Consider the following 20,373-nt stretch of genomic DNA (forward strand, 5'->3'; position numbering starts at 1 on the left):
GGGTGTTTTACTCAAGTGAAATGGACACCCATGTTCCCACAAAAACCTGTGTGTGAATGTTTATAGCAGCTTTATTCATAATCACTCCAAACTGGAAACAAACCAAATGTCTTTCACCTGGGTAATGGGTAAACAAAATTTGATACATTTACATAGCCTGGTAATCCTAAACTCGGCAGTAAAAGGAATGGGTTACTGACAGATGGAGCGACATCACAACGTCCTCATGCTTCATCTCAGGGACAGCAGGCAAATGCCATACACTGTAAGGCTTTCTTTTATGCAGTGAATGGCAGGATAATCTTGCAAAAGGGAGATGAAGACACACGATTGATCAGTAGGTGCCAAGAGCTGGGGCTGGTGAGAAAGTTGAACTGCAAAGGAATAGAACAGGTTTGATCAGGCTGGTAGAGCTCTTTTACTGTCTGAATTTTATTTATTCCATTGGCATGGTGGTTACAGAACACCACGCCTATCGGAACTTGAACAATTCTGCACCGGAAAGATTAATATCTGTTATGTGAACTGTATCTTGCTGTCAAATGAAAAAAAAAAGAATAATGTGGTGAGCTTACAAAAGTTATTCATTTTAATTTTACATGTACAGGTGTTTTGCTTGTGTATATGTGTGTGTGTTTTTTTTCTGCATTGGAGATTTATGAATAACCAGTTAACATTTTTTTTTTTTTTTTTTTTTTTTTTTTTTGTCTCCCAGTTCTGCCAAGATAACAGGCATGGGTTCTCTTTCATTCCTCACCATACCTTTGCTGGTGAAGATGAACCTGAGTCATGGTTATGGAGATTGTAGTAGAGACCCCCGGGCTTTGGGATGGCCTTCCATATGAGGCTTATTTCAGAGACAGTCTTTATAAGAGTCACACGTGCATTCTGACTCTTAGTTATTGGTTTTATAAACTCAGTTTGTTCAATGTGCCTGGTTGGCCAGACTCTTGGCAATGAGCTCAGGCAAAACCAGTTCACAGCAGAAAAGTATTGAGAGTGGTCCTAGTTACATCCCTGGCTTCGATGCCGTGGGTTTGGGATGCTCATGCTCCTGGTATCCTTTCTCTCACTCTGTGGTCCAGTCTACTGAAAAAGCCAGTCATGACTGATGGATCTTCAATGTGTATGAAAACTGGGACAAAAGGAAGCATGGACAGTCTCGTTAGCAAGGGGATAGGGCTATGATAGTGTGATATTCATGTCCCCTAAGGGAGCAGTCTACCAGTTAGATTAGAATGCCTGGATTCTCTCTCAGCTGGACAATAACATAGACATTCAGCCAATATGGCCTCCTTGAGAATTCTTTTCTCTAGATGTCATACAAAGCAATCATGCATTTATCTATGTATCTTAATTATCCTTTTTGCACATGGGTCTGACCATTCCCCTCTTTTATATTTAATGAACACCAGAGGCTGACTGCTATTATCTTTATTTCTGAACTTCACTCGTAAGATGACGTCATCTGAAAGCAGATATCACTTAACATATTATTGTTTTAACTGGGGTCATGACCTTGCTTCTGATACTTCATGTGGTAACTCATGGTAACACTCAGGGATTGGCTTCAGACCAATAGTGTCAGAAGGAAAGACATGGGCAGGACTGTAGTCAAGCAGGACATGCAGCGAAGTAGGAGATAGTTAGTATGACTTGCTTAGGGGCAACCTCCCAGTTGGCCAGAGAAGAGAATTTATGTGGGACCTGTGGTGGGTGACTGATGTGGGTCAGTTTCAGATTGTGGAAAGCTTGGGATTCCAGGCTAAGGAGTTCCTACCTTATATAGGCATCAGGGAGCTATTGTAGGCTTCTGTGTGTGGCTTGGGGAGTTCGAGTTGAATCTCAGCCTCATGAGTCCAAGTTCAGAGCTCTGCAATACAGTCCTTGTTATACTCTTTTTTTTTTTTTCTAGTTTCCATAAAACTTTACTTTCAGGAATGATGCTGGTTGGAACCGTGCTTGAAAGGGGGTGAGTGGTTGGAGGGAAGATGGAGGGGCTGAGGAAGCTTAAAGAAGCAGGAGCGAAAACACAAACACAGACCACGGAAGACGAAAGCGAGCTATTGGTTATTATTTCCATTCCTGTGGATAGGAAACTCTATCCCAATTGTGGGAAGCCGAGAGAGGCCACAGCAAAATAAGAGAGAAGCAGTCGCACTAACAGTGATGCTCAGATGCTGGAAGAGAGCGAAGGTGTAGACTTACGTTATGGAAATATCTTTAACCTCAACCAAATTCCAAAGGCATTGTAAAAGAGAGCGCTGGCGAGGCTGGCTTTGCTATGTAGGGTCTTCGCCATTAGAGACCCACAAAATTGTAAACCTTGGAAACTGCTGTGCTTTAAAAAAACATGGCTTCTGAACCCTTGTCATTTAAAATGCATTTTTTCCAGCATCATTTCAAATGAGTCAACGCAGTATTTCCCCCACACTGTGCACTTTCAGGCTCCAACTCAGTGTTTGTCTAAATCAGATTTAGATGTGCTACGATTCTAAGCACTGATATAGGTTCTAAACTCCCAAGTGACTCCAGCTAGCAGGAATGAAAAATGTTTGGTCAAAAGTGACCTAAAGGAAACAAGTGGACTGCCCCACCTTGGCCCGTCTATCTTTTTCCTGCACTAGCTCACACTTGCTTCTTAGTCACTAGTGTTCTTCTCTGAAGCCCCGCCCCTTATCCTTCACAGTCCCCTGCCCCTTGCTGTTTTCTGCCATGTATTGCCTTGTGTCAGGGGATGTGCCTAAGGTGCTAATGTGATACATGTTAGGGTCCCTGCAGGGGTCCCGGTGCTCCGTTCCCTGTCTTCATTAGGCATTGCACTGGTGTGTGGTTAAGAATTCCCCTGCCGTGATTATAGCTCTTTAGTAAGGGCCAGGAGGACTTATTTCTTATGTTAGGCACAAATAGCCACTAGTTGTTTATTGATCATTTTAGGGTCAAAGTTCTCACTGAGTTCAGTCTTGGGGGCTTTGAAACAATACTTCTTGAGGTTCTTGTACCCTGAACTTTGGAAAGTGGGAAAAAGGCAGTATTTCACTTTCAGGTAGGAGTCATTTCCAGCAACCAACAGGGACATATTTGAGTTGTGCCTCACTGTGCGATCCAGAAGTTTCTGGGTCTCCAGGTCTGACATGGAGGGTCATCCTCCAGAACGCTGGCTTTTTGCGTTCTAATCCACCTGGCAAGCTGGAGTGCAGGCCATCTTTTCAGTCTACCCTGAGACTAACTCTCTTGCAGCCTCTGTTGAAGCTGGCGGCAGGCGGGCTGGGAGGATGCCCTGGAAGGGAGAGGCAACACGGCCAGACTCTCCAGTTTCCAAAGTGGAGAGGAGATCTGCTGCTCCAGAATGACCGCCTACCAACCAGCCTGTAAGAGGGACCCTCCTGGGAGGCAGGCTTGCCTCAGACTGCTTGGGTGACTCGAGTGTGCCAGCTCCTGGCCTACCCCCTCATACCTATTAACAATTTCTTTTAGGGAAATTGAGTTCTTGGGTTGTAGAAACTGAAAACCCTATTAAGTTAGTTTGTATTTGCAGGGTGGGGGAGGGAAGCTGGTTTTCAACCCCTGGAGAAACTTTGTTGGTGGGTGCCATTCATCTGGAATGTTCCGTCCATCTCTACCTGATGACATTCCAGCAGCCATTTCTGCTTACTTGACATGGTATTTTCTCCTCGAAGCCTTTGCCAGTTTTCCCAACTTACCTCTCTTACACATTGTTCGCACTGGAAATTCCTCCAGGGTGGTGGCTGATCGAGCTTGGCACGCAAATAGTACATACCACTATAACATTTTGTGCAGAGTTGGCTGCCAAATTAAATTGAGGTTTCTTTGTCTGCATAGTAATGGGAATTTGTTAAATTTAGGTAAAAAAATTGTTTTGATATGGATAACTACTGATTTATTTCTAATGAAAACTATCTGGTTTTCTGTGGTAACCATAAAGTGACTCATTGCTCCTAACAAGTGGCAGTATTTTAACAGCTCTGACAAGGAGCTGTTCAGCTCTGACATTATCAGACCTTCTTAGTATTTGTGCTTTGCCCGAATTCAGGAGAAAAAGACATTCTTAAAGTGTGTCAGTTGAACTCTTTTCCACAAAAGAACATTGAATTAAAAGCAAAAGACTTGAGACATTTAAATATGAAATTCATTTTTTTTTTGTCCACTTGAACTTAATGTGTGGTTCAAAGCTGGTCATGGAAGGGGCTAAGGTTGATGAGGATGGGTGGGCAGTGAGGTGGATTTGCTCCATGTATGTGTGTGTGCATGTGCGTACACATGTTAATACAGAAGCCAGACAAGGATATTGGTGTCCCATTCTACCATTCTTCCATCTTGTTCCATTGAGACAGAGTCTGTGACTAAACTTGGACCTAGACTGGGGGCTAGCAAGTCAGAGTCCATCTCTGTTCACCATGACAGCAGGGTTGTAGGAGCTAGGCCATGCCCAGCTTTTTATTAGCGGATGACAAGGATTTGAACCCAGGTCTCCATGCTTATGTAGCTCATGTTCTTACACACTGAGCCATTTCTGTATGTCCTAGACTTGCTGCTTCTTGATGTCTGGTTGTTTTCCCTAAATAGTGAAGAGTCTTATTTAGCCAAAGAACACAGTCTTCTCAAGGACCCCTCCATTAGCCCAGGATTTATTTTGCCAGATAACAATCCAAGCATCTGGAATTTTTATGCAGAGAGGCAGATCTTGTCATTGTTGATTTTGATGTTTCCTATATGAGTGTGGCCACCATCAAGGTCCAATAATATCCTTTGTTTATAATATATGAAACATCCTGTTTAAAATGCACGGTTTAGGTTTCTACCAGGTTGGCGATTTCAGTTCACAATGGCCTAGCAAAGAGGAATTTTTTCCAAGGAATAGGAATTGTTGTAGATGTGCATCCAATATTGCATTTAATGGCCATCGACAGACAAAGTCCCAGCTGCTTAAAGACAAGACTCCTCGTTCAAGCTGGGGTGGGTCTGTGCAGTCAGGGTCCAGATCTTCTCTTGGGATGCTGATGTTTTTTTTTTTTTCTTCTCTATACACAGAGAAAAAAGCTGGAAAATTGTGCATGCAAGAAAGGGCTGGGCTTGGTCCATGGAATCATGAAAGCTGTAGCCACTGAGTTGTAACGAGGTCAGGTGGCTCCACTGTTCCCTGAGGAGACTCAGTCTCTCCTTTCTCTTCCCCCCCCCTTTCCCCCATCAACAGTCAGATGTCATTAAATGCAACCCTGGCCTTGAACAACGTTCTTGCTACCCTGTGGTATTCCCCTACCATGCTGCTGTTGCTTAAAGTCTATCTTGCTTAGGGAGACTTTGCTTCCGTTCATCTTTGTGGTTGCCAGACTTAAAATTTGTTTTTCTGTTTAATAGAAACCCTAGAATTGTTGGTATAAAGTGTGCTGTGGAAAATACATGCTTGTAAAAATAGCTCTTTCATCTTTAAAAATGAAAGTATTGGGCCTCCTTCTGTCCTAGTACCAGTAGAGATGTAGTTTAATTTACATCCTCTCCTTTAAACTCTTCAACATGACAATTACAAAACTGCTTCACATGTCGCAATCCACTTCCCAGACTGCTTCTGTATGCGTCTTCATTTTTCCTTTATAAAGGGGAGCTGTGGGACACCTTTACACAGCAAAGAGGACACTGGAAAATTTCAAATGTCAGCACAGATTTTGAATTTCTGTTTGTTAGTATTGAGCTAGTCCCTCCCTCCTTATCTCTTGATGGCTTCGAACTTGTTCTGTAGTCTAGGGTGAGGACCACAGAGATCTTCACAGCTGTGGTTTCAGAATGCTGGGGTTAAAGGCACGGGTTACCTTTCTATAAACAAAAATGGCGGAGAATCAAAATATGTTCACTCTCTGAAGAGCTTTAGTCTTGCCTCATCTTTTCCTGTCAGGTAAAGTAAATGAGAAAGGGCAATTGAGCTTTTTAATGGAAAAATCTAAGCTTGGAGCCATAAACATGAGGGGTTTTGGCTATCGCTTGGGATAGAGTTCTTGCCTGTGAGTGGTCCCCAGCACTAACAAGATAAAACCCAATAGATGAGACAAATGTCAGGTCTTCAACTTTATTAATCCAAATATACCGTAGCCTCTACTTGTCTAACTCTTAAGTATTTCATAATTATAACAAATAGAAATACATTGTCCTTTACAAGGTCCTTTGGAATTAATTATGCATGTAACTTTGGAAACAAAGATTTTAAGCAAGGAATAACATACATATAAGAAGTTCACAAGACTTGAACCAAGATCAGTGCATGTTCTCGGTAGTGTTATACCGTGCAGCTGCTACTGGGATCCAGAGAGTAGATGCATGCTTCCTAGAGAGCTCCTTCCATCTCCTGTCAGCCCGTGGAATATTACTCTACCTCCTGACCATCTTTGCAGGCTGAGATCGCTCTTCCTTGTCACTATAAATGAGTTTTACTTATTTTTGATTATTATGTGCATGAGAATACCATATTCACCCATATTCACTCTTTTGAGTCAGGCCTCTTTCAGTCAACATCACATCTAGAGAAGTATCACTCCATAATGTGTACAGGGACAGGTGTCATTTTTTTTCTTTGTGGTTTTCTTTCTTTCTTTTCCTTTTTTTTTTTCTCTTCGAGACAGGGTTTCTCTGTGTAGCCCTGGCTGTTCTGGAACTCACTCTGTAGACCAGGCTGGCCTTGAACTCAGAAATCTGCCTGCCTTTGCTTCCCAAGTCCTGGGATTAAAGGCATGCACCATCACTGTCCAGCTCATTTTTTTTTTTTTTTTTTTTTTTTTTTTTTTTTTTTTTGGTCTTTGCAGTTTTCAAAAAGAAAGTTTGTACTACATGCTTTTTCCAGAGAGGTGAAGGAAAAAATGAGAATAAGGAAAAAATATATATCTTACTTGAAAAATTGACACATACATGTGTATACATGTGTGTATATGTGTGTATGTGAATACATGTGTGTATGTGTGTATCTGCACTAATATGTGCTTTGTGAGTATGGGAATGTGTGCATGTGAGAATATATATGTGTTTGTGTGGTATGTGGTATGTGTGTATATGTGTGAGTTTTTGTGTATGTGTGAGTGAATGTATATGCTTCTGTACATAAATATGTGTGTGTATGAATGTGTGTGTGAGGGTATATGTATATGTATGAATATGTATGTATGTGTGAGTGAATGTATGTGTGTGAGTATGTGAATATGTGTGTTTATATGTATGTGTGTATATATGAGTGTATGTCAAGCTTGGGTGTTGTATTTAGTCACTGTCAACTTTGTTTTTTTGTTTTGTTTTGCTTTTGTATCTTAAATTTTTATTTTTAAAATTTATCTGTGTGTGTCTACCATGTGTTTGTGGGTGTTCTCAGAGGCTTTGGCTCTCCTGGAGCTGGGGACATTGGTGGTTATGAGCTGTCTGAAGTAGGTATTGGAAACAGAACTCAGGTCCTCTGGAAGAGCAGAAAGTGCTCTTAACCACCTAGCCGTCTCTTCAGCCTCACTTGGTTTTTGTGAGATCAGGCCTAACATTGCTCTGGTGTTCACCAAGCATGCTAGCCTGGCTATCCAGGAAGTTCAGGGGTCCACTCATCTCCATCTCCCTAGAGCTGGTACGAGCACATTCAGTCATGCCCAACTTTCTGTATGGGTTCTGGAGTTGAACTCAGATTTTCACGCTTGCATGGCAAGCACTTTACAGTTGAGCCATCTTCCAGTACCCAACTTTACTTTCCCTCCCTTTTATTGAAAATATTTTTCCCTCACATAATATATCCTGATTACAGTTTCCTCTCCCTCTCCTCATCCCAGCTCCTCCCTATTCCCCTCCCATCCCAATTTACCCCCTTTCTGAGTCTTATTAGAAAACAAACAGGCTTCTATGACATTGTAATAGGATATGATATTATGAAACAAAACTAGCACATGAGAATTGGACAAAAGAAACAGAAGGAAAAGAGCCCAAGCGAAGGCACAAGAGACACAGACCCACTCATTCTCACAATTCAGGGTTTCCATAAGAACACTAATCTGGAAGCCATTATATAAATGCAGTGACTTATAAGGTTAGAAATGTAGAAGAAAAAATACACATAAGTAAAATTTAAGAAAAAAAACCAAGATTAAAAAAAAAATAAAGGAGAAGCCTTAATATGACATTAGGCAACAAGGAACCTCCTGTCTGTGTTCTGGGTGATGAGGGACAATTGATTAGTTGATTGGTTGATTGATTGGAGAGAGCCACTGCAAGATGGATTTGGGCTTCTCAGCAGCAGAGGCATCGGCCCTGGAGGACTGAATCCTGACAGTCTCCTAGAAACTCTATATCATTACGCAAAGGCACCTAAAGATGCAAGTCATTTCCACATACCAAAACTACTTATCTGACCTAGAGTTGTCTTGAAAGGCCTAACCATTTTTCAGCCATAGGAGACTTCCTGGTTTGCCAGGCATGTCTGAGTAATGCAAAGGCTTTGGGAATCCTTCAAAACAATAATAACCCCCCTAAAATCTTAGATAACAATTACTGTCAAAAGCCTACTTTAAAGCACAGGTGCTATCACTCTTGCCTGATACAATGGTTCTGCTAAAATTCTTCTACTCCCTTCAAAGATGTTGTTTTTTCTGCTGGCCTTGTAACCTACCCTCAAGAGTAATTTGTTTCCCCAGGGAAAGTAAATCCTTTAAAAAAATGTTCAACATCCTTAGTTATCAGGAAAATGCAAATCAAAACTACTCTGAGATTTCATCTTATGCCAATCAGGATGGCTAAGACCAATAAAACCAGTGACAGATCATACTGGTAAGGATGTAGAATTAGTGACACAACCATCCATTGCTGGTGGGAGTGCAAACTTATTCAGACACTATGGAAATCAGTGTCGTGGTTCCTTAGGAAGCTGGTTCCCGAGGAAGATTTTGATCTACTTCAAGATCCAGCTATACACTCTTGGGCATATATTCAAAGGATGCTTCATCCTATCACTGAAACACATAGTCATATTTATTGCTGCTCTTGTCATAATATCCAGAAATTGGAAACAACTTAGATGTTCCCCTGCAGATGAATGGATAAAGATAATATGGAAGATATATACAGTGGACTATTATCAGCTGTTATAAAATAAAACAAACAGAAAACCCACATAACAATTAAATGACTCTTAATGACATTCCTAGATGCTCATAGATCAGTGCCTTGCTCAGTCACCATCAGGAAAACTTCCTCCAGCAGCAGATGGGAAGAAATACAGAGATCCACCGCCAGACATTATGTACAGAGTGAGAGACCTTGGAATACTTAGCTGTAAAAGGGATCCAATCGATCTCTTTCCTCAGGGTTCAGGGAACTCTGCTGAAGAGGAGGCAGAAAGAGCATAAGAGCCAGAGGGGATGGAGGGCAGCAGGAAAATAAAGCCTTCTGAGTCAACAGGATCAACACACACGTGAACTCACAGAGACCGAGGCAGCATATTCAAGGCCTGCACAGGTTTGCAAGAGATAAGGTCCTACAACTGAAAAAATAAGTGGACACCTGCTCCCATCCCTAATCTATAATCAATCTCCAATTGATGACCACTTGCAAATGAAAACCCCCAAATGTATTTTTTTATGAGTTGATTAAATGCCAGCTAAGATGTCTTAGCACATATTCAGACTCCAAACAGGATCTCTGGGAAGCCTGACTGCTCTCCTGCTTCTCTAAAAACTCAGACTTGAGTTTAAGACCAACCGATAAGCTGTACTGTATCTAGTACATTCAGGCAAACAGGAGGACCCTGGAGCCTGTCCTGAAGAGGTGGGTCCTGGGTCAGTTATCTGTCCCTTTATATGGACCTGGAAGCATATTAGAAAACCACCTGGTACCATGTTTTATGATCCAATGTTGCCTCATCCGAGCAAATGTAGCCTGTCCTAGGGTCTCATTTGAAAGCCTTCAGATTTTCTCTTGGCAAAGACTGAAAAGGAAGGAGGTATATTGATATGTTGTGTGTTAATAAATCGTTGGGTGATTTATAAGGTATAAATATTTAGTACATGGTGTTGGAGGCTGAGGTCATTCAAGAGCTCCATCTTTTCAGGGTGGTAGAAGTCATAAGACATGGAAGACCAAGCTGACCAGAGAGAGCTGCTTTGATAAATAATTAAACTTCTCCAGTCCTAGCCTCCAAACCATAGACCCACAGAAGCACACTTGAATTGAGCGCCTCCCAGGGATGCCACTTCTCCACGCTGCTGCAATTGGTAATCAAGGGTCTAACACATGAACTTTAGAGAACATATTCAAACCATAGCAGGAGGTTGTGAGGCCAAACTGAAAAGAAGGAGCCTGGGAGTCTCACCCTGTCTTTCACAATCCTATAAAGTTCATATGGCTTTTCAAAACTGTCAGCATCTATTTTCTGACTCTTTAATATGTAGACTTGAGTCTCTTCTTTCACAGAATCTAGGTCATACACTGTTGAGGGAAAACCAAGTCTTGAGCAAAGGAGTCATATTGAAGGCTTAGTTATGACAACAATGAGCAGAAAGGGTAATTTGGGCAGCCAGCTTCATCACTCTCCCTTTGTAAAATATACACGTTTCACTAATGGGTCTCTCAACACAGTGTGGAAGTTTCAAAGGCAGAAAATTATAGACTCTATGAGACAGCTTATTTTATATCTCAAGGCTCTCCACACCCTTTTATTAATGAGCACTTGTAAGACAGGCTGTCTAACTCTTCTGGAGATTTCTGAATATCCTGTTTTGCTTAGGTGGGGCTGGGCCAAGTGCCACTTGTGATTGTTGACATTTGTGTTGCTGTCTTACTGAGCATCTTGTCTTAAGGCATCCAGATGAGGTAATGTGGAACTGAGAAGCTAAGGAAAGACTTGAGAGAAAATGACAGGTTTAAATCTCCTAAAAATCTAATTCATTTCTTGGGGAAGTAGACATGCTTCATTAGGTTTAGCACCCCTACCACACATCCTGTGTGTGTTCAAATGGACATACATGTTTTTATATGTACATGCAAAGGTATCTCTTCCTTCTTATCTCTCTTTCTCAATGCCTCTCTCTTTCTATATATCTTTGTCTTTCTCTGTTTCTCTCTCTTTGCTTCTCTCTCTCTCTCTCTCTCTCTCTCTCTCTCGCTCTCGCTCTCTGTATGTTTGTGTAGGGGGAGCATCATGAATAGGCCATTTGTGTTTGCATTATAAGCAAATGGGTAACACTTCTAGGGATATTTATGGCTTTTTAGTTATACATTTTCTCGTTTTGCTTTGCTAAAGTTTCTTTCTAAAAACAAAGTGTATCAGAATTCAGTTGCTTCTGTCAAAGACGGTGGTATACTTCCATGTATACAAGCTTCCTATTCTCCAGTTTTGAAAGTCAGAGTCCAAAATAGATCTTACTGAGCTAAAACCAATGTGTCTGTGGTATTGGTTTCTTTTCAGCATTGTAGGGAGAGTCTATTTCTCCATTACTTCCAGTGTCTATTGCCTGTCTTTGATACTTTGGCCATGGCCTTTACTCCATCTTGAAATGCAATGGACCCTCAGTCACATTAGATGGACACAGACTCTTCTGTCCTCTTGTCCCTATCTAAGGACTTTTTGTGATAACGCTGCTCCCACCCACACAGTCAAGATAACCTCTTTATTTTACAGTCAGATATTAGCAGCCTTGCTTTCACCTGTGATCTTAATTCCTCTTTACTATGTCACATGATGTATACATGTTCTGAAAATTAGGCCATCAACACCTATTGAGTGTATATGGTTAATCTGCATATTCCCTGTGTAAGCATATAGCAATTGTTGTCAGATAAAAAACAAGATAGGTTTACTGTGATTAGTGTTTTCTGTGGCAGAATCTGACTTAATTAGGGAAAATAGTATCTTTTATATAAAAACTCATACCTCTGAACTAAATACATAGGTAGTGGAGAACAGTCATATGTTCAATTACAGACAGGAAGGATAATTTCCCCACTATGTGTAAGCATGCAAGATGAAAAATTGTACAAGACTGATACATACTTATGTGGGAAATGTATGGTATGAGGTGGTGGTGGTGGTGATGGTTTTGTGTGTGTGTGTGTGTGTGTGTGTAGATAGTTGTATGCTAGAGCTGGCTCTCACTAGCTTGTGAGAGCCATCGTGAGCCTGTATGTTCACAAATTCATATTTAGTGAGCTCATGTTGAGTAGTTTAAGTGTAGCCACAATGGGAGTATTTACACTGTAGAAATTGGCAAGTGCTTGCTATGTGCCAGAGGTTTGTTTTCCCTGGAGAGCCCACTGTTAAATGTTAGCCAGAACATTGTTGGTATAGAGACCTTCTGTTTTCAGTCAATGTACACAGAGACACTGTATGATATTAGTTGGAGGAGGGGCAATCCCCAGGACTAGGCAGGGCAAAGTTAGCACGACAAACATGGCTGCCTCAATGCTACCTAGACTGCTCTCCTTATTAGAGAAGAGGAGTATGGAATGGACTGCCTGAACTCCTCTTTCCCTGCTCAGGCTTGCCTCACTCCTCTGGTAGCCACGAGATCCTGTCTACCCAAATATCAAACAGCTGCTAAAATGCAGATTCCAAGGCCCTGCCACCAGAAATTCTTACTGAGAAGGGTCTGCTGGATCTCTATTCTCAATAACCAGGCTCTGGACATTAGTCAGCTTTAACCGTCAACCTGGATGCAGGCTAGAGTCGCCAGAGAAGGGAGTCTCAGTTGAGGGATTACAAAGATTAGTTTAGCCTATGTGCAAGTCTATGGGGGACTGTCTTGATTGTTAATTGATGCCGGAGGGAGGGCCCAGCCCACTCTTGGTGGCATCCTGGGCAGGCAGTTGTGGGGTATAGAAAAAGCTCGGTAAGCAAACGGTTGCAAGCAAGGCAGTAAGGATCATTCTTCCGTGGTGTCTGCTGCAAGTTCCTGCTTGAGTTTCTGCCTTGACTTCTCTTAATGATGGTCTGTAACCTGTACACTGATATAAACTCCTTGTTCCTCCAAGTTGGTTTTGGTCAGAGTGTTTGATCACAGCAATAGAATGAAACTTCTGAAGCCAGAGCCAATACCAACCTTTCCCCCTATAAGTTGATTTCCCTCAGGTATTTTGTCATAGCAACAGAAACTATTATTCCTAGCCTTCTCTAGAAAATTCTGAGGTTAGAGGCTCATGGGTCACACTGAATGGCCTCGTTTGGAAGTTCCTTGAAGGTCCAGTGGGCCAAACATCTGTTGCCTTTTGTCTATATTCTGTGATTTTCAGTGAGGAGAGAGCAGAGTCATATGAAGGAAATATAGAACCTATTCTCTAGAGCAGTGGTTCCCAATTAATGCGGTGTAATTCAATACACCTTCTCATGTTGTGGTGACCCCCAACTATAAAATTACTTCTGTCGCTGCTTCATAAATGCAATTTTGCTAATGTTATGAATCATAATATAAATATCTATGTTTTCTGATAGTCTTAGGTGACCCCTGTGAAAGGGTCATTCATCTTCCAAGGGTTTGCAACCTACAAGTTGAGAACCATTGCTCTATAGTTTTTTCCCCTTCATTTCCATCTGGCAGCAGAGTTTATGATGAGTTTACTCTCATCTGAGTCCAGGTTATCATGCTTCCCAGTGCCTGAAGGAGACGAAGCTTTTAGTGCAAATGTTATCCAGTAGAAGTGTGGAAAATTCACGGATAGTTGGTGCTTGCGGGCTCTACAATTCTGAGTGTTGGAACTCTTCACTGACTGTGGCATGGCTCCTGGCTGTTCAGAACTCCACCTCACAGCCATAGACATCTACTGAGAGAGGATTTGACTTTATTGAGACCAACTCAACTTGTTTTTCAGCTGCAAACCACTTAGACTGGGGCAATTTTCTTAGCAGGAAAAATTTTAGATGACCATGTGGTTTCTAGCTCTACTCTGTTTCTTCTTCATTTTACACATGAAATATTTGGAATCAGATTGCTTTTCTTTAAAACTATGATCCAAATTAATTTATACTGACTTGATTCAAGGGAGAGAGAAATCGCTACCTTTTGGAGTTTTTGACCTCAAATTCTCTGATATTTGAGAGACTTAAAAAAAAAATTCCTAGGATACAATTCTTCAGTAGCATGGAGGTAAATTTCAAGTAAAGGAAAGAGTAATGAAAAATTTAATATAAAGGCTATAATTTTCTAAAGATGTCTGTTCTTTATTAAGATCAAGTGCATGTCAATCATCCAATATTTTTGGAATATTCATGGGTTTGGGGTGAATATCCTTGGGTTGTGGGAAGTATACTGGTTATCTTCCAATGTATAAAAACTTTTCCCCAGAGTAATCAAATTTTTTATAGCTCAATACATATATTAAAAATGATGGGAATGAAGTGTTTTCTATATCTTATTAACATAATTAATATAGCTTATTTAATTAAAAATCCCTGATTATATAGAAGTTAGGCTTGCCTCTTAACCCCATCTGCATAGGTCACTTTTTTGCATAGAGAATAAAAAGATTTGTCTTTGGCACTATATAAATAGTTATGAGAGTCAAGCACAATGCTAAGTATAAACGAGTTTCATTGGAGGTTAAGATTAAATTAATACAGTTTACACTAACGATTACAAGCATCTGGGACTCCCTGTTCAAGTGGAACATTTCAGTCTTCTGTTTCAGATTGATTTTGCTCACTCCAGTCCCCTCAAACATTCTTGCTGGAATCATGGACCAGCTCTTTGAGAGGAGACGACCATATTCCACTTAGAGAGCAAGCAGTGTCTATATCTGGAGATCAATGTTGTAACATGTTTCTTCTCCTCTCATTTTCTTTTTCTTTTTCTTTTTCTTTTAAAATGTGCATTTTCCTTTAGCATTTGTAGATACCTTGCAGCTCCATGTGGGTTTTTACAGACAGGCCTCTCAGAGAGTTAAGGGGAAGCTGGGTGCTCCCTGTGCACTGGGGTGGAGGGCATTAGTCACCCTGGCTCTTTAATGGCCACAGAAAGGGCCTCATGGTATTACATTCCCCCAGCCCCCTTTCTTCTCTCTTTTGCTTTTCTTTGAGGTAAACCCAGATTTTTTTGTGGGGATCAAAAATAGGCATGGTCTCTAGAAGCAATCTTCCAGAGTTCTTTTCCAAACTTCAGATCTGAAAGGAAGAGAGGCAATTCTATATAAAGATGGTTTTCTGGTTCCTTAAAAAAACTTTTGAGAGCCCTAGAGAGGATAAGAACTCCACAGGAAGACCAACAGAGTCAACTAACTAACTAACTAGCTAACTAAACTTGGAGGCTTCCAGAGACTTAATCACCAAGCAAAGATACGGCTGGACCTAGGCCCCTGCAGACATGCAGTAGAAGTGCAGCTTGGTCTGTATGTGGGTCTCTCAACAACTGGAGCACAGGCTGCCCCTAAAGGTGTCGCCTGCCTGTGGATCTCATTCCCCTAACTGGGCTGTCTTGGCTGGTCTCAGTCTGAGAGGATGTGCCTAGTCCTGCAGTGACTTGATGTGCCAGGGTGGGGAGATACTGGGCTGAAGGGAGGATGGAGGAGGGAGTGTGTGTGGGGGGGACTAGGAGGAAGGGGGCAGCAACTGGGATGTAAAGTGAGTAAATAAATAAATTAATGGGAAAAAACCCTCCTGCTTTCCTTTGTTTAATTGTCTCTTTTTGGCTTACTTTGCATAAATATGCTAAAGCCCAGGGCCACTGAAAGAAGAAAGGAATTGTGTAATTGTAATTGTATTATCTAATGATTTATTAATTAGATTTATTAACTAATTAGATTTGTTAAAGGCATCATCTTATGTATCCTTGTTTACCCAGTGATGGAGTGGTGAGATAGAGGCATGTGAAGAAACACGAAGACGCAGGTTTTGTACACTATCACACCAGATTCAGCCTCCATTAAGATTTTGCCTTATTTTCTATTATGTATGAGTATGCATGTACACACATTTCACAAATTTGACTCTTTTATAATCACTTAAAAAAAAAGAACACAAAACCTCAGAACTTATTCCTCAGGCTTTTGGAGGCTAAGAAGTCCAAGGTCAGGGTGCAGGAGGGTTTGGTTTCTAAGGAACATCTCAGCTTACAGAGGCAAAGCACTCTGGTGTCTTTCTTCTCACACCTAACCTAGTTACCTTCCAAAGTCCCACCTCCAAATACTAACAGATTAGGAATTAGGGTTTCAACATTGGGGGAACAGTACTAACTCCATGGCATCCTGTTCTGGACCTCATAAACTTCATCTTCATCTTACATGCAAAATAGATTAATTCTATTTCAACAGACCCCAAAGTCTCTACTCATTCTAGAATCAACTTCAAAATCTAAAGTTCAAAGTTTGTCTGAGTACTGCCTCTAAACCAGATATCATTATCAATGTTTTGTAGATTGATTCTTGAACAGTTTATATACGGCATCTTCTTATCAAGTATTTGTCTACAGTACAGTAAGTACCCAGACTAAAGTAGGTGTTGACTAAATATTTGCTAAATGGATAAGTTACTTTTGCTGGATATGTTGTCTTACCATATAAAAAATGCTGTAATTCATCACAATTATTCCTTCTCTTGTTCATGCTGAGATAGAAATATCATGGGGTAAGGGAAGTAAGATGTTATTCTTATAAGTGTGGGTACACCACAGAAGGAGGAAACTTGAAGAACATAGGAAACCATATGGGACTCTCATTAGGGCGAGGCCAGAAGAAAGCAGAGTAGAACTTTTGGTAATGACTGTGACCTGTATGTCCCTGAGAGGCTCATCCACAGCACATGGAAGAACATAGAGTCCCAATCTGTTTAGAAATGCTCCTACATTCCAGGTCAGCTGCTGAGAACACTTTTGAGTACAAGAAACAGAAACCAACCTAACCTGGTCAAGATGTGCAGCAAAGCCAGGCAGTGGTGGCACACACCTTTAATCCCAGCACTTGGGAGGCAGAGGCAGGCGGATTTCTGAGTTTGAGGCCAGCCTGGTCTACAGAGTGAGTTCCAGGACAGCCAGGGCTACACAGAGAAACCCTGTCTCGAAAAACCAAAAAAGAAAAAAAAAATACTGCCTCACTTTCTCATGGTTGCACAGCTTTGCATGCTTCTGTGGACTGCCTTGGTTCTGAGGCTAGCTATTCTGGAGACCTTTGGGCAGCCAGTATCAATCATCAGAGCTTAGAGTTTTCTTAGTCACAGAGAAGCAAGAAAGAATGAGAGAGGATTTGGCAGAGTTTCGAAGAAAAAGTCTCTCTCTCTCTCTCTCTCTCTCTCTCTCTCTCTCTCTCTCTCTCTCTCTCTCTTTCTCTCTCTCTCTCTGTGTGTGTGTGTGTGCGTGTATGTCTAGAAGTCCCCAATGGGACTAGACACACCTATTCTCCAGTCAGTTACTGACAGAGTGAATGGTTGTGGAATTACCATGATTAACTCACACTAGCCTAGCCAAGGGGAAACAGTTGGTGATATGTGTACTATATTTTTAAGTACCAAGAAACCACAAAACCCCAATGGTAGGATGGAGTAAGCTCATAGTCCATGTCTTGGCTCGATAAGGCTTGGTTGGGGTGGCTCCATTCCATATTTTTATCCTCTGTTCCATATAGCTTCTCCTGAGACCAAAGGACATTTCTCATGGTCACAGTAACAAAAGTCTTGGAGAAAGTGACTTCATGGCAGCCGAATCAAAGTCTAATCTTGGGAATGAAGCACCATTATTTCTTCTGTCTCATCCTATTGGCCCAAGCAAACTACATGGCAAACTTTACAGTAAAGTTTGATGAAGAATAAATTCTGTCTGTGTAGTTGGGAGACTTTGGAATGATGCTATGACAAAGATGTAGTAGAGCTGAGATGGGAATGAGCAGAGCAAACATGGTTATGGGTTAAAAGTTAAGGAATGTCCAGATATTTAATCAAGATAAATACTAATGAAATATTTGAAAACTTAATTTATTGTGTGTATGATGTGTGTATGTGTGCAAGTGTGGATGTGCATGTATTGAAGGTGAGGACAGAAACTAAAGGTTGACCTCTAAAAGGGATAGGGTTTCCCTTTCTTTGTGTGTTGCCACATAAGCCAAGCTGGCCCCTCCAGGGATCCTCCTGTCTCTATCTTCATCTCACAATAGGAGAACTGAAATTACAGATGTGCACAGCTACATCCAGATTGACATGGTTCCTCAGGATTTGAATTTAGGTCCTCTCACTTGCACAGTGAGCACAGATCACTGAGCCATCTCTGCATTCCATTATGGAATATTTTTAAAGATCAAAAGTAATATGGGAATTTTAATGTGAGCAAAAGCACAAACATTTGAAAAAAGACAGAATGAGTTAATCCTTCATGGCTGGCCAACTTTATGTCTACTTCCTAGGACTGCCACATTCAGGTTTAGGGGAAGCACAAAAAATACTTTTGTTTTGAGCTTGCTGTTTGTGTCTTCTTACATCTGTAGCTCAAGTATCTGGAAGTCTCTGTGATGTTTAATAGGAATGATCTCGAGCAAATACTGTCGTGAATTAAGCTTCCTTGAGATGCTTTCAGAAAAAAAGAAACAAGAAAAATAAAACAAGGAAAGAAAATTGAGTTTCATTCAATGGTTAGCTTAAGAGCAGTTATAATTTCCAGGAAAATTAGAATTTGTAAGGTATTACAAGTGTTTTCATAGTAGGGAGGCTGAATTTCATAATGCTTTTAGATTTTTTTTTTTTAATCCAGCACTTGTTTTGACAAAGTCCAGTGAAAGTCTTTTTGGAGCAGCCACAAATTATGCCATGGGTACTTAACTTTTTATAACTGAGATTGGCATAAGAATTCAAGAGCATCTATTTGTGTTGGGAGCCTGTTCTCCTGTCTCATTTGGTGAGTGATCTGTTAATCCTGGGGCTGAGGATGTTGGCAACAAGAAAGTCTTCAAAGTTCCTAGGACTCCTGTGTGTGTGGAACTGCTCTGCGTCCATGGCTGTTGCAGGATTAGACCCAGAATGATCTCCAAGTAAACCAAGAAGAAAACATGACTGGGTCCCAAATCTTGTCATTTCAAGTGAGAATTCTTTCTTTACTGTGAAATGCTAGGGCCACGAGTTATTTTTCAAACTGGGACTCAGTCTGAGTCATGAGGGGTACTACCTTCTACTTCACGGGACACCTTTTCCTCAGCCCTTGCACCTAGAAACTGATAGGATGTGGGGACAGAGTAGCAACTAGCACCAAACCAAGCAGAGATCTGTGCTCTGTAGTGCACAGTGAGATGTGACCATGCTCATGGATCCGTTAGTTTTATAGTGGTCCCTATGATGACCTACTGTGGAGCCTGTCCCCACTTACAGTCACTCAGAGTTGAGTAAGGGACAGAAAGACCAGCAACAGGAAGAGGGAGGGGATCAACTCACAGTGACATTTACCTCCAGTGGGGTTAATGTGGAAACAGGAACAGAAATCAAAATGTCAGAAAAGCTGCTGAAAACAGGAGACCTCGTGCCATTTGAATATTAGTGTGAGCAAATGGGATTTCTCAGGAGAGTCAGGAAAAAAAAAATGCATCAACTTCAGGAACCTCTGTGGCAATGTGGTAAACTCTTACTATTGATTACTAGTGGTTTTTTTTGGGGGGTGGGGGAGGATAAGTGTGGAATGTTGGCTTCTTTTCTTATTGCTGAGACCAAAATCCTGACAAGTGGTTTAAAGGAAGATTTCCCTTGGCTCACGGTTTGAAGGTCCAATCCATCATCGTGAGGAAGGCTTAGGGGTAGGAACAGGTCCTGGCTATGGCATTGAGGCTGCCTTTGCACATTTCAATGGGCCAGGAAGCAGAACACAGGGACTGTTGGCATCCATGGGCTTTCTCCTTTCCCCCTTTATTCTACCCATGCTCCAGCCCACCAGAAGATGCCATTCAGAAGCACGGTGGATCTTTCCTTCTTCAGTAGCTTCTCTCTGGAAAGACCTGTACGGACACATCCAGAAATGTGACTCTGGTGTACTTCCAAGTAGCCACTGAAGGTCAGCCATCACTGGTGGGGAATGTAATTTCCTGAGAATAATCAAGACTGGAGCAGATCTACAGCAAAAGAAGGAAAAATCTGAAGCAAAGTCCATCATACTCTTTAGAATTGTGAGTCAAACTCTATTTCTTCACAAATGCCCCCCTCAAAACTTATGTTATACAGTCTTAAGAAATGTAGCTATGATATTTCCTTGATTTAAGAAGTTTCCATTGCTACAAACCAAAGCTTAGACTTTCAGTATGCTATAAAACGCCCCTTAAAATCTGGCTCCATCCACCCTCACTCAGCATCCATGCATAATAATGTTTCCTGAGGCCTTTAGGTCTCTCTGGGCTGGTGTCCTGAGCAGACCTTGGGCCCAGGCTCTGCAGCCAGTCCCACAACACACAGAGGAAGCTGCT

Source organism: Mastomys coucha, unplaced genomic scaffold (assembly GCF_008632895.1).
Source record: "Mastomys coucha isolate ucsf_1 unplaced genomic scaffold, UCSF_Mcou_1 pScaffold2, whole genome shotgun sequence".
NCBI lineage: Eukaryota > Metazoa > Chordata > Mammalia > Rodentia > Muridae > Mastomys > Mastomys coucha.